At 40.0% G+C, this 12,024-nt stretch overlaps 1 long non-coding RNA gene across 1 annotated transcript; it reads left to right on the forward strand.

Moving 5' to 3' along the window:
- The first annotated feature begins 9,035 nt into the window (after positions 1–9,035).
- On the forward strand, positions 9,036–11,955 carry LOC126234744 (uncharacterized). The gene is made up of 4 exons (XR_007544768.1): positions 9,036–9,287; positions 9,419–9,512; positions 9,769–9,844; positions 11,849–11,955. It is a non-coding gene; the product is annotated as an uncharacterized LOC126234744 (long non-coding RNA).
- The last annotated feature ends 69 nt before the right edge of the window (positions 11,956–12,024 follow it).

A 12,024-nucleotide genomic window follows, 5' to 3' on the forward strand; every position in this document is an offset into this window, starting at 1 on the left:
CCAACGATGTAGTACTCGGACCAGACAATGTCCTCCAAGTCGTCATGGTTCGCAGCTTGTTTTCAAAGTGGAAGCAGACAGTGTATTATGACATTGATGTTGCAATGTCTAGTGATTTGTTGCAGGATGTCATAAAATAAGTTGAAACAGCACAGGAATCCATATACTAGCTGTTACGTGTGACATGGGACCAAAAAAATATGAATGTGTGGAAGCAACTTGGAATGTATATCCAAGACTTTTTTCAAACCCTGTTGATCATAGCAGAAAATTCGAGGTTTTGTTGTTCCAAATTTGTTTAAATTATTAAGAAATCATTCTCTTGATGACGGAATCACTTTGCCTGATGGTACTGTGACTACAAAAATTATTATAGAAGATCATCTTAGACATCAGAAAGGCGATCTTTCGATCAATCATCACATATCGGAGGTTCACATTAGCGTTAGGTGGACGTGATCGTCAATGTCCGAAGGGCTGCACAGCTGTTTTCACGTCGCACTGCCCAAGCTGTGAAATATATTCTGCATAAAGATCGTGAAGGAAGCTTCACTGTGCTGGTGAACGATGTTTTCGATGTGCTGAACTCGAGATACCCACAAGATGAGAAAGCTCCCCTTATAAGTGGTTACGGGTTTAATTTCAGAAGTCAGGAAAACTCTCTAAAAAGATTTCTTCAAATGTGTTCTAATATGCTAGTAGGAAAAAGAAACGGTCTACTCCCGTTTCATAAGGGATTCATTATACCAATAAATTCACTTTTTGGACTTTACAATGATATGAAAAATTCCGGAGCTACTTATAATATCGACGGCTCCAAGTATTAACATAGTAAGTCTAAAATGGCTAAATTGAGTTACGATGCTCGGCAGAATTGTTGCCTCCGTACTTTTCCCCTGTATAAGTATCGTATCTCGAGCGCTGCAACTTAGAATATCGTAAGACAGCTAAGGGGCTCTCACCACTGATAATGATCGCAAGTTATGTTACGATGTTTTTCCTGGGAGAATTGTAGCGGAACAAATATCCTAAGTTCAGTTACGATGTCTGTACAGGGAAATTTTACTGTGTAGATGTATGCGATGTTTTTCACTCGCCCATTAAGTTGGTAGCATTGTCCTCCCAGGTTGTTTGTAGCCAACAATAAGTATGTTCATCGTAGATGTGGTCATCAGTCAGGGTTGTGATATGTACGAGAATTCTCGTACGCATACGAGAATTTCGTCATTTGTAAGATGTACGAGAATTTTGCCCAAAACTTTTTTTTTAGCGTTTACTCCGATCTTTGCAAAAACAGATAATGTCTTATGGGATAACAGCAATCAGTGATTTTATAATGTTACTTAAAATCCGTCTTTATTGCAAATTTTTTATTCGTATGACCGGTTTCAGTTCATTCAGAACCATCTTCAGATCTGATATTTCAGTTACAGGAGTAATCAGTCACATGTGACGCAGCATGTGAAGTTGCTGTATTTGGACGGGTTACTCCTGTAACTGAAATATATCTGAAGATGGTTCTGAATGAACCGAAACCGGTCATATGAATAAAAAATTTGGAATCAAGATGGATTTTAAGTAACATTATTTAATCCGATCGATAACTGGAGTCGTTACAGACGACTTACTCTACCCTACCCTACCCTATCCTATCCTAACTTAGTCTACAGACATCACAGAAACATACATCATGCCCACGGGGGAACTCTAACCTTAGTAGTTGCGGGCTCATGGCTCGTGACAACACCAAATCGTGTGGCTATGGAGGCGGGTCCAAATTTTTTACCAAACATACATTACACACATTTGTTTGGAAAATCATCAATTCATCTGTTATATTTTAAAAATGATTAGAAACTGTTACGAATCCATGCAGTCTCTGTCAACAAATTTCAGGCAGGAGAGAGAGAGAGAGAGAGAGAGAGAGAGAGAGAGAGAGAGAGAGCGCCAAACTACCGACATGACAAAACGATTAAAGTCAAGAATGAGGCTTAGTTCAAAGCCAGGCCCTGGAAAATAAATAAGCTAACAATAACGAATCACTTTGCTTTGCATGACATATTTCACTCAGTTCGAAATGCTAAGTTTCAGAAATAGAGCGGCCAACGAATCTCAAAGCACTAAATGGAACTTTAATCGACTATTATGGGAAAGCAATTAACAATTCCACAGTATTGTAGGGTACTTAGTCACTGTTAAGTACAAATGAAAGACATTTCATCAGACGGTATTGTTTCGCCTTCAACAAACGATACTCTTAACAATGCGTACGTATTTCGCGTATAGTCATTACGAGTACGTTTAGCTGAATTCATTTACTGTGTAGTTTCTTTTTGTAAGTGTTTCGGGTTACTGTGTGACTGAGTGGAGAAATGGGAAGTGACAGTGAATATGAAAACACAAGCACGAAACTCTCGTGCCCGCTGGAGAAATGACAAAGATTCAGGTGAGTAATAATAAGAGCTAGTTTTGAAATAATAAATAATAACCAAATTAATTCTAAAATAAATTTTCCTGTTAAGTTACCACTTTGTATCACTTCTCCTTTTACAGGTTGTATTGGAAGTAAGTTTTGGGAGATATATAAAGTTTATGAATATGGAGACTTAAATTTTGAGAAAGCTGTAGAAGCTCTCTACAATGGTGTAGTAAAAACGTTTCAACAGCATAACATTCCATTTGCCAATATTGGCTTTGGAGCAGATGGTTGCAATACTATGATGGGAGTTCGTAATTCTGTAGCAAGCAGATTCCAAAATAGCTGCCCGGGAATTTTTGTAATGAAGTGTGTTAGTCATTCGGTGCATATATGCGCAAGCGAGGCGTGCAAGAACCTTCCAAGAGCTTCTGAGGACCTCGCAAGGAATATTTATGGTTTTTTTCTAACTCAGTGCGAAGAGGCAGGCAGAGTTCAAGGAATTTCAGGTATTGTAGCATTTTATATCTCATATACTTCATTTTACGTCAGATCGTGTGGAAATAGGCTAAACATTATGTTTTATTCCAGGTATTTTTAAACTTCGAACCACACAAATTACTACATTCTTCACAGACATGTTGGCTGTCAATGATCGCGGTTGTTAGTACAGTGCTGGAAAACTGGGGTGCTGTAGTGCTGAACAAGTTTTTAACTTTTTACATGACTCCTTTGCAAAAATGTATTATATGTTCTTAGAGTGGATTCTACCAAAATTTACTACTTTCAACGAGTATTTCCAGTCTAGAGCAATAGTAATTGTTGACCTTCATGACAAGATTAGAGCTCTCTACACAGAAATACTTCTGTATTTCATGAAACACACTAATGTCATGGGGAAAAATCTCAGTGATGTTGACCCAAAAAATGCAGCTCATCATTTGGAAGATTCACAACTGTATTTGGGTGTGAAAATTCTGAAGAACGTTGGCACACCAGAGATAAAGAATCACCCACATCTTATCAAGGATTTTTATCATCGATGCAGGAACTTTCTTGTGGTGAGTACACCTCGTTTGCCTGAAATCTTATATAATTTGTGTTTTATTGTTTTCTATACATTTGTGTGTTTGTGTGGCATACCTAATGAGAGCTATTAATTCTCAAATATTACAGACAGCTTCGTGCCAGATCAAATGTGCTGTCCAAACGAGCGGCACTCAAACCTACAAATGCCCTGTCACAAAGTTTCCGAGATACACCTTCACTCATGCCTTTAATGGAACTGTTGCCACATATAATTCCTCCCTCAGATCTCTATTTAGCACAAACTACGGATGACCAGTGGAGGTGCCTCCCTCTGGTTTTGGCTTGTCTCCCAGAATCACTACAAAAGGAACTATCACCGGATAAAATGTGGAATATATTAAATAATGAATCTGAAGAATTTAACACTCTAAGCGCCAAGCCCGTAAAATTTACGGGCCTGGGATCGCGCGAAAATCACCAAGCCCGTAAAATTTACGGGCCGCTACATTTAATTTCATTCAAAACACTGCAACGTTATTTCTACGGGTTTGGCCAGCGCTATACGTTTTTCAGATGTTTATTAACAAAATGCGTCCATAGATGTCACGGCAGCGCTGTAATTCATGTTAAAACTTATCTTTGCGTTCTCAGTCTGTATATCATTCAGTTGTTTGTCATCATGTTTCGGCGCGGTTTATCAGACGCAGAAATTGCGGATTTGATCAATCATAGCGACACTCTGGATAATGTAGAGAGTGATTCAGACGATTCTGAATGCAATGGTGTGTTTGAAGGTACGTATTTCCGAATTTTCCACGTAATTGTGCAGTACGCACATATCTGTTGAACATGTGTAAACGATGTATGTAGTTACACATAATGTGATATTCTTTTTAGAAGACGAGATTGATGACAGTTTGTCTTCAGATGAAGACGAGAATGATGTTGAAGGTGTTGCTTCAAATCCAGCAGCTGTGCCGTATCCGAAAGACAGTGAGTGGACTGCAGTTGACACCTACCGACCTCTGCCTGTCAACACGACACCCAGGCAGATACTAGTGGATATTGATGAGTCGAGTTCTGTACTGGATTGCAGTAAAGTGTTCCTTACTGACAGTGACGTAAATGAACTCAAGAGACAGACAAATTTGTATGCATCACAGACAATACAGAAGAAAAGAAGAGGAAATAATCTGAAGCCCCATTCAGTTTTGAGTTCGTGGAAGCCAGTGACTATAAGTGAGATGAGGCGTTTCTTGGGTATTATTTTCCACATGTGTGTTTCGAAAAAGCCAAAAATTGCGGACCATTGGAGCACTAATCCTGTTCTTAGTTGTAACTTTTGTCCCCATGTCATGAGCCGTTTGCGTTTCACTCAGATACTGTCATGCTTGCATCTTGTTGACAATTCAAATCAGAAAAAACCAGGCGAAGATGGATTTCATCCACTTTACAAAGTTTTGCCATATTATAATAATTTGAAGGAGCGATGTATCCAGGCATATCGTCCCTCAGAAAAAGTGACAATTGATGAAGGAATTTGCCCATTTCGAGGTCGTGTGAGTTTCCGTGTTTACATGCAAAATAAGCCTCATAAGTATGGACTGAAAGTATATGCTGTTGCTGAAGCCAGTAGTGGCTATGTTGTAAATTTTGAAGTTTATGCTGGTAAGCATATTGTTGACAATTCTTCGTCTGCGGTTATTTTGCGATTGTTGTCTGACAGCAGCTTGCTGAACAAAGGCCACACTGTGTATTTAGATCGATTTTATTCCAGTCCAGAGCTATTTCAGCAACTGGCAGAGAAAGGCACTGGAGCTGTTGGTACTGTGAACAAATCCAGGAAAGGATTGCCTAAAGATTTAGTATCTGCTAAGCTGAAAAAGGGCGAAATGTCTTTTCGGCGTAAAGATAATGTATTGGCAATGAAGTGGAAAGATAAGAGAGATGTGTATACATTGTCTACAAGGCATCAAGCAACATTTGGTACGCATACTAAGAGAAATGGGTCTGTAGTATTGAAACCACTTCAGGTACTTGATTACAACCTCAATAAAATTGGAGTGGATATTGGAGACCAACGCCTGCAGTACAATCCGTTCCAGCACAGAACTGTGAAATGGTGGCGAAAATTATATTTCCATTTGCTGCTTATGGGAGTATCAAATGCATTTTGGCTGTACAATGCAGTGCACAGGAAGAATATTACAATAACAGACTTTATAACAGTGCTTGCAGTTCAGCTTGTTGAAGACGACACACTTGAATTCATTCCAAGAAATGAAGGAACTGTAGGTCGGCTAACAAAGAGACATTTTTTGCAGCACATACCTGCAACTACTAAGAAGTATGCTGCTCGTGTGTGTCACGTGTGCAGTTCCAGGAGCAAGAAACAGAGTGGCAAGGCTTCTCGCAAAGAGACACGATACGAATGTGAACAGTGTGGCGTTGCACTCTGCCTGGAACCTTGCTTTAAAATTTTCCACACTAAAAAACAATATGATTCTGTGTGAAATTTATATGTAATACTGTATACTATCAGAAACATGTAATGTAGTGCCACAATTTTGGTTAAAAATAAATCACAATTGTATTCCCTTATTCGTATGACTTTTTCTAAATTCTTAAAACATCTAAGTGATTTCTATAACTGTACCTTAAAGCTGTGCATTGTAAAGTAGTTTCTTTCACTCAGAATTAAAGTAGAAATGTGCAGCTTCAAGATGGTACCAAATTTGCCACAATCCAAACAGTAGATTTGATGCAGTAATTTTTTTAATATTGGTAAAATTGCCCGGTTTCTAGGGACGGGTGCATAAAATAGGCCTGGTACAGAGAGTGTTAAGGAATTGAGCGTTTTCGCTCTCTCAATTTTGAGTTTATCTCATTCAAACGCAGACTGCGAAAGAGTTTTTTTAAAGGTATGTAAAGCAATGAAGCTAATAACTAGTTAATAATATGATTTCATACTTATCAGGTTATTGAAGTTTCATGTTCAACTTCAGGTAAACCTCATGAAAACCAAAATTAGGAACAGACTCCAAACCAGTACACTGAAGGAGCACTTCTTGCCCCTGAATGCATTAAAGAATGATCAGGAAACAACGGAACATGTGGACTGTGTGGAATAGTTCCAAAGTTTTTAAGACCTGAAGCTGGGTCTGAAGACAGATTGCCAGATGCGGGTTGCAATTTCCGGGTCACACCACCTTCTTTCACAAGTCATAATTCTGGAACTAATTGGCAGGGGAAACTAATAATTCACTTAAAAGAAAAACTCCCATGGAATTGATGGCATTTCCAGCAAAATACTGAAAGCTTGTTCCCAACAGATAAGTAGGATTCTCAGCCACTTGTGTAATAGCTCTCTGAAACAGGGCATTTTTCCTGACAGACTGGAATATGCTATTGTTAAACCTTTGCATAAAAAAGGGGATAGGTCTGATGTCAACTATCATCCAATCTCTCTTCTAACAGTTTTATCCAAAACTTTTGAGAAAGTAATGTATTTAAGAGTAGCTTCACATATCATAGGCGAAGTAACGGTGCTGAACTGTTCGCTTTGACCCTGCGCCTATTACACATGTTGTACAAATGGAGATGATGTCTTAATTACTGACGATGCCTTTGGCATAATTGTTTTATTATTCTCCATTGTATGATGTAATTTTAGAAGTTTTACTTCTGATGAAGGTATATTTATATGTACCGAAACCTTGGTCAAGAATTTTAATAAAAAAATTTTATCCTGCAACTGTTTTGGCTGTCATCCTTTTATTGTGAAGAATTTTAACAGTTGCTGCTGCAGCCATGTTTAAAATCTTGAAAATGACGTACTTACAAAATGTCAGATTGGTTTTCAGAAAGGCTTTTCAACAGAAAATGTCCTTTGTTATTTTTAATATATATTAATGACTTGCCATTCTATATTCAAAGCTAGTTCTTTTTGCTGAGGCGCCTCCCACCCACCTCCGGGGAGGCGCCTCCCCGGAGGGAGAAGACGCCTCCCCGGAGGGAGAAGACGCCTCCCCGGAGGGAGAAGACGCCTCCCCGGAGGGAGAAGACGCCTCCCCGGAGGGAGAAGACGCCTCCCCGGAGGGAGAAGACGCCTCCCCGGAGGGAGAAGACGCCTCCCCGGAGGGAGAAGACGCCTCCCCGGAGGGAGAAGACGCCTCCCCGGAGGGAGAAGACGCCTCCCCGGAGGGAGAAGACGCCTCCCCGGAGGGAGAAGACGCCTCCCCGGAGGGAGAAGACGCCTCCCCGGAGGGAGAAGACGCCTCCCCGGAGGGAGAAGACGCCTCCCCGGAGGGAGAAGACGCCTCCCCGGAGGGAGAAGACGCCTCCCCGGAGGGAGAAGAAATAAAGATTTTACTATCACCAGAGTACTGTCTGTCTCTGCAAATGGACTATCACTGAATTTTGATAATTTGATTAACTGACATGTTGAAAAATAAGGCAGTGTGTGTGGGGATACTTCTTATATTGATGATGGGATTGCTGAGCAAAGGTTTGTAACAATAATTGTCATTGGTAAAATACACTCTTCCCAGCCAGTGTTGTTAGGCAAAGGTCTCCAAGATGATAATCTGTATCCCCTGTTTGTTCAATAACAGATAGCAGTTCACAGCCATTTGTAGAGTCTGAATCGGCTTCTGTGCTGTCATTTGAAGCTGCTTGAATTTCAACCTTTTCTTAGTGGGACCTTCACGCATATTTTTTGTGTTGATGTTTATTTTCAGGGGCTTCTTAGCTAACTTAGCTTCTTTTGCTAACTTTGCTGCAAGTATCTGTAACGTTTATGGCGAATTAGTCAAGATTCTTTACCTGACTGTAGGATTCTGACAACAATGAAATAATGATACCTTTAAATACCACTATTTTTTAAAGTATTTCAGACCTAAGCAGAGTTTTCGCAACAATTTCTTATCAACTGAAAGTTTCCTTTTGTGATTTACATTTATTTTGAAAATTATGCACTGTCTCATCAAGTTTTTACAGTGGCCTTGTACCTAGGTCTAGAAGTGGCCCTAGGTACAAATGTATATAATAATATGCAAATGTGATTGTAAGAACATCAAGTCATTCGATAACCTAAAAGAACTACATATAAAAAAAAATAATAGATTAAATTCCACTTTGTAGGAGACCCAGTACTTGCAAAGCCGCCATTATTGGCGGACAAAACAAGGGCAGCCGTTTGTGAAAAGTACAGGGCGAATGCAGCTGCCCTCAGGTAAGCACATATTTGCACTATCTTGTTTTGAGGCTTTTGAATCTTAAATTTTGTGAAAATATTTTGTGTGTGAGTGTGAGATTGTCTCTCTTTTTTTCAGAAATGCCATCGCTACTGCACCAGTAACACCTAAGCCCAACCAGGAGGAGTTAAATAAAAAGTTGTTGAAAATAGCCGGTCAGAATGGCACGGCAGACGAAGTCGAAAAGCTCCTTGAGCAAGGCGCAGACACCTGGGCAAGAGACTGGCTAAATAATACAGCATTACATTTGGCAGCAATGTCAGGAGACCCTCTTTTCGCCCATGGTATAATAGCATATGGGGCAGACCTTGATGCACGTGATTATGGATATGCAGTACAAAACAAACTGCTTCACTGCACATACTCCTCAAGGCGTGTGCTGATCCTAATGTAGTTTCAAATGATGGATGGACACCTTTGCTAGTGGCCAGATGCCATGGACTTGAAGAGGCAGCCAGACTGCTTTTGAGATATAATGCCAATATTAGCATCGAAGATGGTGGTCATACCATATCGTTGTGCTGTGGGAAAGCATTACACAGAACTGGCACTCATTTTGCAGAGTCCAGAAGTGCCATTTGTTGGTAGTATGTTCTCTTGCTTGTTGTGTAGATTAGATTAGGCTAATACTAGTCCCATGGATCATGAATACTATATTTTATAATGATGTGGAACGAGTCAAACCCCCACAATAATAATTTGCTTCCCCCTGTGACAGGTGGAACAACTCTTCTCACTTCTCAGTAATGGATGTGCAGAGAAGTGTAAATAGTGTGCAGATGAATAGCAAAGTATTGGAAACTGCATTGTGGGTAAGTACTAGTCAGTTCCATGAGTAATGGAATGAAAGTGAGTGAATTTTTTTGCACTTTATGGATAAAGAAAATACTAAGAATTATTATAGGCCTAATGCAAAAAAACTTTTACTGTATTTTCTACATATGCAAATAAGCATAACGTTCTTAATGTAATAGTTAATGTTACATTTATACAATTAGACTTGTATGAAAAAAAACTTTCTGGTTCTCGGCAACTGACTTGTGACTGTCACAACTGATGTTGTTGCAGGCGGTGATGATGGTGGTGCTTTTGATTCTCCTTGGTTTGCTGTACCTGATTGTGATGATCAAGAAATCTTGTAAAGGTATAGGTATTTGCAAGTTTACGTAATTTGTTGTGAGATGCGGGTTGCAATTTCCAGGTCACGCCACCTTCTTTCACAAGTCATACTTCTGGAACTAATTGGCAGGGGAAACTAATAAATTCACTTAAAAGCAAAAACTCGCATGGAATTGATGGCATTTCCAGCAAAATACTGAAAGCTTGTTCCCAACAGATAAGTAGGATTCTCAGCCACTTGTGTAATAGCTCTCTGAAACAGGGCATTAATATGCTATTGTTAAACCTTTGCATAAAAAAGGGGATAGGTCTGATGTCAACAACTATCATCCAATCTCTCTTCTAACAGTTTTATCCGAATTTTTGAGAAAGTAATGTATTTAAGAGTAGCTTCACATATCTGTAAAAATGAAGTACTAACAAAATGTCAGTTTGGTTTTCAGAAAGGCTTTTCAACAGAAAATAACCTTTGTTGTTTTTAATACAGGGTCCGGCATAAAAAACTCCCCGATTACAAAGTAACGTGCAGCGGACAGTAGAAGGAGCAGAGTGGTGGAGGGCGCGTCGTTAAGTAGCTGCCTACGTGCCGTTTTCAGTGTACGCCATGGCGTGGTCTGGTGAACATCGTGCCTTCGTATTGGAAGATTTTATTCAAAATGGCGAATCGCCTATTAATACTCAACGTGCTTTTCGCGTTCGCTTTGCACTCGGACGACGGGACCCTGTTCCCGATAAGAAAACAATTTATTCTTGGGTTGCTAACTTTCGTGAGACAGGTTCCGCATTAAAAAGGAAACCACCTGGACGACCACGGACTGCAACAGGCCCCGGAAATGTTGATGCAGTTAGAGCTTCAGTTCAACAATCTCCTCGACGATCCGCTAAAAAGCATGCGGCAGCATTACGGATATCTGATCGAAGTGTGAGAAGAATCTTGCATCGAGATCTTAAAATGCATCCTTACAAAATTGTAACTACGCAGGAACTGAGTGAACAAGACTGTGGTGTCCGTGTAAGTTTGTGCCAAGACCTCCTTCGGAACATTCGTCCCAACGATATTGTGATTTTTTCTGATGAAGCACACTTTCACCTTGCCGGAACAGTGAACAGCCAAAATTGCAGGTACTGGTGTGAACACAATCCCCAAGAACTTCATCAATGACCACTTCATAGCCCTAAAGTAACAGTATGGTGTGCTGTTTACAATTCCGGAGTGATCGGCCCTTACTTTTTCGAAGAAAATGACAGGAATTTAACCGTCAACAGTGAACGCTATTGTGCCATGCTCCACGACTTTCTCCAACCGCAACTAAGGGAGCTTTTTGGTGAAATAGAGAACGTGTGGTTCCAGCAAGATGGTGCTACAGCCCACACAGCGCGGCAGTCACTGGCATTGGTGAAGGAAATGTTTCCTGGACATGTGATCTCGTTGCGTGGAGACATTGGCTGGCCCCCACGATCGCCGGACTTAACGCCCTGTGATTTCTTTCTTTGGGGCTATTTAAAAGCAAAAGTTTATGAACAACGTCCACAATCTTTACAAGCCCTGAAAGAAGCAATTACAGAAGAGGTTGAAGCTATTCCACCTGAAATGTCTCAAAGAGTAATGAATAACTTCAGGGAAAGACTCAATCAGTGTGTCGACAGTGCAGGAAGCCATTTAAGGGATGTTTTATTTAAAAAGTAAGACCATAAGAGTAGTTTCTAAAATGGCATAATATGTACTTTTATTTAGTATAAATAAAATTGTTCTACCTTATTTGGTTTTGTTTTTATTAGCTTTCCTTAAAGGGGAGGTTTTTCTGCCGGACCTTGTATATATTAATGACTTGCCATTCTATATTCATGAAGATAGAAAGCTAGTTCTTTTTGCAGGGGCGGCTCCCCGGAGGGAGGGGGCGGCTCTCCCTCCGGAGAGGCGTCTCCTCTCCTCTAGCTTCTCAGTACATATACTCTTATGAAATTTGTTATTAACAACCAAACCCATTCTTGCTGAATATATTATTCCTATAGTGTATTTTCTTCATAGGAAGTGATTCTGATAGTGAGACCGAAGTATGAAGGTGCTGAAGATGGAGAGGAGGAGAGTCACTTCTGCCACACCATGGTCATATCTACTTGAGGAGTATGAGTGTGGTATGATACTATTAAGAGTTTTTGTGAAAGTGCAGGATATTTTTAGATAATATGATTTTAGATATATAT

Source organism: Schistocerca nitens, chromosome 1 (assembly GCF_023898315.1).
Source record: "Schistocerca nitens isolate TAMUIC-IGC-003100 chromosome 1, iqSchNite1.1, whole genome shotgun sequence".
Classification (NCBI taxonomy): Eukaryota; Metazoa; Arthropoda; class Insecta; order Orthoptera; family Acrididae; genus Schistocerca; species Schistocerca nitens.